Consider the following 6615-nt stretch of genomic DNA (forward strand, 5'->3'; position numbering starts at 1 on the left):
GTAGCACGGATACTAACTAGGCATCTCTCTCTCTATGACTCAGTTTCCTGAGTCATAGATAACACGGACTACTTTGTATATCTTTGGGGAAGTTAAACCATTTTATAGAAGAAAGCATCTGGCATGTATTTCTTGATAGAAATCTATCTGTTCTAATCCATTATTATCTAATTGATGAGATTTGAAACTTCTGCTCTTCTTATGTCACTTTATCAAATGAATATCACTCATTTTTATAATAATATAAGCCACTAGGAAAAAGTTATATAAATTATGGATATTATGAATACTTTCAAAAAACAATAAGCTTGCAAGCCCAGCGTGGTCCATACACTGCAAGCACTCACCACACATGCCAGTGATATTTGTTTGTGGTGTTCCTCCCTCCCCACAACACAACTGAACAAGTGAGTCTAAATAAGTGACCACATTCTTCCGTTGGTTTCAGAGCAGAAGTTAGACACTGAAGAGACTTGCAAACAGAGAAAGCCAGAATAAACAAAGAATGGTAACCACTGTAGGAGCAACCAGTACAACAGATTAAAACTCTGTAGCTAACATTGACTAAGATTTGGAAGGGGTTTATAGACCTTGCGAAGAAGCATAAGCTGGAACAAGGAACTATCTGAAACTGAACTGACCCAAACAGCTCCAGAGAAATTCCTAGATATATTTTCACTATTATAATTTTTAATTTTGTTTTATTTTTAAGTTTCTTATTACTCCTTTAATTTTCATTTTATAGCCTACTATTATCTTGCAAAAAAGACCATATTTTAAAGCAAATTTCATATATATATTATAACATTTATGATTGATTTTGTTTTGTATTTTTAATATTGTATGTTTGAGAGTCTAAGCTCTACTCTAAATTTTTAATCTTTGCTTTTTGGTATTTTCTATCAATTTTGTACCTTTAAGAATCTAATCTTCAGTACTCATTTTTACTTAGCAGTGTGATTACTGGCTTGATTTCTCTCTCCCCTTTTGACTCTCCCTTTTCTCCCCCAGGTCACCTCTATCTCCTCCCTCCCCCTTCTCTTCTCTACTAAACTCTTTGAATCTCCCTGAGTGTTCCAGGCTGTGGAGAGCACATAGGGAATTGATTACTGGCTAGATTTCTCTCTTCCCTTTTGACTCCCCCTCTTCTCCTGGTCACCTCTATCTCCCTCCTCCCTCTTCTCTTCTCCACGTAACTCTGTGAACCTCTCTGGGTGTCCCTCACTGTGGAGAATCTTTTAATCATTAACCTAGATGTTTTATTATCTGTGCTGTATGGATAAACAAGTCTTGGGACTACTGTAAGAATAAGACTGAAAGCCAGAGGCAAGAGGTTTAAATACAAAACTTGAGAACACCAAAAAACACTGGACTCCAAGGAACATTAATTGACAAGAGCTCATCCAAAAGCCTCCATACCTACACTGAAACCAAGCTCCATCCAAAAGCCAACAATTTCCAGAGCAAGACATACGACACTAATTCTCCAGTAACACAGGAACACAACACTGAACATTAAAATACAGGCTGCCAAAAGTCACACCAAATCCATAGGCACCCCAAAACTCACTACTGGACACTCAATTGCATCCCAGAGAGAGAGAGAGAGAGAAATCTAGCTCCACCCACTAGAACATCGATGCAACCAGGAAACCTTGACAAGCCTCGTCCAAACCCACCCACAGGGAGCAACCGCCACAACAAAGAGGAACCACAAACCTCCAGCCTACAGAAAGGCCACCCCAAACACAGCAATCTAAATAAAATGAAAAGGTGAGAAATATTCAGCAGGTAAAGGAACATGATAAATGCCCACCAAACCAAACAAAAGTAGAGGAGATAGAGAGTCTATCTGAAAAAGAATTCAGAATAATGATAGTAAAGATGATCCAAAATCTTGAAAACAAAATGGATTTTCAGATAAATAGACTAGAGACAAGGATTGAGAAGATGCAAGAAATGTTTAACAAGGACCTAGAATAAATAAAAAAGAGTCAATCAATAATGAATTATGCAATAACTGAGATCAAAAACACTCTGAAGGGAACCAACAGTAGAATAACTGAGGCAGAAGACAGGGTAAGTGAGGTGGAAATAAATGAAGCAGAGAGGAAAAAAGAAACAAGAATTAAATGAGGACAACCTCAGAGATCTCTGAGACAATGTTAAATGCCCCAACATTTGAATCATAGGAATACCAGAAGAAGACAAAAAGAAAGTGCATGAGACAATACTTGAGGAGATAACAGTTGAAAACTTCTCTAAAATGGGGAAGGAACTAGCCACCCAAGTCCAAGAAAACCAGAGAATCCCAAACAGGATAAACCCAAGGCAAAACACCCCAATACACATAGTAATCAAATAAATGAAAATCAAACACAAACAGCAAATATTAAAAGCAGCAAGAGAAAAGCAACCAATAACACACAAAGGGATTCCCATAAGGATAACAGCTGATCTTTCAACAGAAACTCTTCAGGCCAGAAGGGAGCGGCAGGGCATATGTAAAGTGATGAAAGAGAAAGACCTAGAACCCAGATTACTATATCCAGCAAGGATCTCATTCAAATATGAAGGAGAAATAAAAAGCTTAACAGACAAGAGAAAGCTGAGAGAATTCAGCATCACCAAACCAGGTCTTCAACAAATGCTGAAGGATCTTCTCTAGACAGGAAACATAGAAAGGGTGTATAAACTCAAACCCCAAACAACAAAGTAAATGGCAATGGGATCATACTTAGCAATAATTACCTTAAATGTAAATGGATTGAATGCCCCAACCAAAAGACATAGACTGGCTGAATGGATACAATAACAAGACCCCTATATATGCTGTCTACAAGAGACCCACATGAAAACAAAGGACACATACAGACTGAAAGTGGAGGACTGGAAAGAAATATTTCATGCAAATGGAGACCAAAAGAAAGCAAGAGTAGCAATACTCATATCAGATAAAATAGACTTTGAAATAAAGGTTGTGAAAAGAGAAAAAAAGGACACTACGTAATGATCAAACGATCAATCCAAGAAGATATAACAACTATAAATATATATGCACTCAACATAGAAGTACCACAATATGTAAGGCAAATGTTAACAAGTATGAAAGGGGAAATTAACAGTAACACAATAATAGTGGGAGACTTTAATACCCCACACACATCTATGCATAGATCAACCAAACAGAAAATTAGCAAGGAAACACAAGCTTTAAATGATACAATGGACCAGTTAGACCTAATTGATATCCAAAACAATGAATTTCACCTTCCTCTCAAGTGCACACCAAACCTTCTCCAGGATAGATCACATCCCGGGCCAGAAAACTAGCCTTGGTAAATTCAAAAAGATGAAATCATTTCAAGCATTTTTCTGAAACAATACAGTAAGATTAGATGTCAACTACAGGAAAAAAAATTATTAAAAATAAAACATATGGAGGCTAAACAACATGCTTCTGAACAACCAACAAGTCACAGAAGAAATAAAAATAGAAATCAAAATATGCATATAAACAAATGAAAATGAAAACACAACAACCCAAAACCTATGGGATTCAGTAAAAACAGTGCTAAGGGGAAGGTTAATAGCAATAAAAGCTTATCTCAAGAAACAAGAGGAGAATCAAATAAATAACCTAACTTTCACCTAAAGCAACTAGAAAAAGAAAAAATGAGGAACCCCAGGATTAGTATAAAGAGAGAAATCATAAAAATTAGGGAAGAAATAAATGAAAAAGAATCAAAGGAGACCATAGGAAAAATCAACAAAACTAAAAGCTGGTTTTTAGAAAATAAATAAAATAGACAAACCATTAGCCAGACTTATTAAGGAAAAAAGAGAGAAGAATCAAATCAACAAAATTAGAAATGAAAATAGAGAAATCACAACAGACAACACAGAAATACTGCTATCAGCAACTATTTGACAATAAAATGAACAACTTTGAAGAAATGGGACGAATTATTAGAAAAGTATAACCTTCAAAAACTGAACCAGGAAGAAATAGAAAATTTTAACAGACCTATCACAAGCACAGAAATCATGGCTTCACAGGTGAATTCTGCCAAAGATTTAGAGCATAACCAACACCTACCCTATTCAAACTTCTTCAGAAAATTGCAAAGGAAGGTAAACTTCCAAACTCATTCTATGAGGCCACCATCATCCTAATACCAAAACCAAAGATGCCACAAAAAAAGAAAACTATAGGCCAATATCACTGATGAACATAGATGAAAAAATCCTCAACAAAATTCTAGTAAACAGAATCCAACAATGTATTAAAAAGATCATACATCATGACCAAGTGGGCTTTATCCCAGGGATGCAAGTATTCTTCAGTATTCACAAATCAATCAATGGGATACATCACACTGAATACTGAAATTTAAAACCATATGATTATCTCAATAGAAGCAGAGAAAGCCTTTGACAAAATTCAACATCCATTTATGATAAAAAACCCTCCAGAAGGCAGGCATACAAGGAATATATGCCAACCCCAGAAAAGCCATACATGATAAACCCACAGCAAACATTATCCTCAATGGTGAAAAATTGAAAGCATTTGCCCTACTACAGTCAGGAACAAGACAAGGGTGCCCACTCTCACCACTACTATTCAACATAGCTTTGGAATTTTTAGCCACAGCAATCAGAGAAGAAAAAGAAAGAAAAGGAATCCAGATTGGAAAAGAAGAAGTAAAACTCTCACTGTTTGCAAATGACATGATTCTCTACATTTAAAAAAAAAAAAAAAAACCTAAATACACACCAGAAAATTACTAGAACTAATCAATGGATATAGTAAAGTTGCAGGATAGAAAATTAACACATATAAATCCCTTGCATTCCTATACACTTACAATGAGAAAATAGAAAGAGAAATTAAGGAAACAATTCCATTCACCATTGCAACAAAAAGAATAAAATACTTAGGAATAAATCTACCTGAAGAAACATAAAATACCTATATGAATAAAACTATAAAACACTGATGAAAGAAATCAATGATGACACAAATGGATGGAGAAATATACCGTGTTCATGGATTGGAAGAATCAATATAGTGAAAATGAGTATACTACCCAAAGTAATCTATAGATTCAGTGCAATCCCTATCAAGCTACCAACGATATTTTTCACAGAACTAGAACAAATAATGTCACAATTTGTATGGAAATACAAAAAAACCTCGAATAGCCAAAGCAAAGTTGAAAAAGAAGAATGGAACTGGAGGATCAACCCGCCTGACTTCAGACTATATGAAGCTACAGTCATCAAGAGAGTATGGTACTGGCACAAAGACAGAAATATAGATCAATGGAACAAAATAGAAAGCCCAGAGATAAATCCACAAACCTATGGACATCTTATCTTTGACAAAGGAGGCAATATACAATGGATTAAAGACAATCTCTTTAACAAGTGGTGCTGGGAAAACTGGTCAATCAATTGTAAAAGAATGAAACTGGAACTCTTTCTAACACCATACACAAAAATAAACTCAAAATAGATTAAAGATCTAAATGTAAGACCAGAAACTGTAAAACTCCTAGAGGAAAGCATAGGCAAAACACCCTCTGACATAAATCACAGCAGGATCCTCTATGACCCTCCTCCCAGAGTAATGGAAATAAAAGCAAACATAAATAAATGGGACCTAATTAAACTTAAAAGCTTTTGCACAATGAAGGAAACTATAAGCAAGATGAAAAGTCAGCCTTCAGAATGAGATAAAATAATATCAAATGAAGCAACTGACAAAGAATTAATCTCAAAAATATACAAGCAGCTAATGCAGCTCAATTCCAGAAAAATAATCAACCCAATCAAAAAATGGGCCAAAGAACTAAACAGACATTTCTCCAAAGAAGACATACAGATAGCTAAGAAACCACATGAAAAGATGCTCAATATCACTCATTATCAGAGAAATGCAAATCAAAACCACAGTGAGGTACCATCTCACACCAGTCAGAATGGCTACCATCAAAGTCTACAAACAATAAATGCTGGAGAGGGTATGGAGAAAAGGGAACCCTCTTACACTGTTGGTGGGAATGCAAACTAATGCAGCTGCTATGGAGAACAGTGTGGAGATTCCTTAAAAAAACTTGAAATAGAACTGACATACGACCCAACAATCCCCCTACTGGGCATACACACTGAGAAAACCAGAACTGAAAGAGACAGTTGCACCTTAATATTCATCACAGCACTGTTTCCAATAGCTAGGACATGGAAGAAACCTAGATGTCCATTAGCAGGGGAGTGGATAAGAAAGCCATGGTACATATGCACAATGGAATATTACTCAGCTATTAAAAAGAATGCTTTTGAATCAGTTCTAATGAGGTGAATGAAACTGGAGCCTATTATACAGTGTGAAGTAATTCAGAAAGAAAAACACCAAAACAGCACATTAATGCATATATAGCGAATTTAGAAAGATGGTAATGATGACCCTATATGCAAAACAACAAAAGAGACACAGATGTAAAGAACAGACTTTTGGACTCCATGGGAGAGGGTGAGGGTGAGATGATTTGAGAGAATAGCACTGAAACATGTATATTACCATATGTGAAATAGACTGCCAGTCCAAAT

Source organism: Oryx dammah, unplaced genomic scaffold (assembly GCF_014754425.2).
Source record: "Oryx dammah isolate SB20612 unplaced genomic scaffold, SCBI_Odam_1.1 HiC_scaffold_11203, whole genome shotgun sequence".
In the NCBI taxonomy this organism is placed as follows: Eukaryota; Metazoa; Chordata; class Mammalia; order Artiodactyla; family Bovidae; genus Oryx; species Oryx dammah.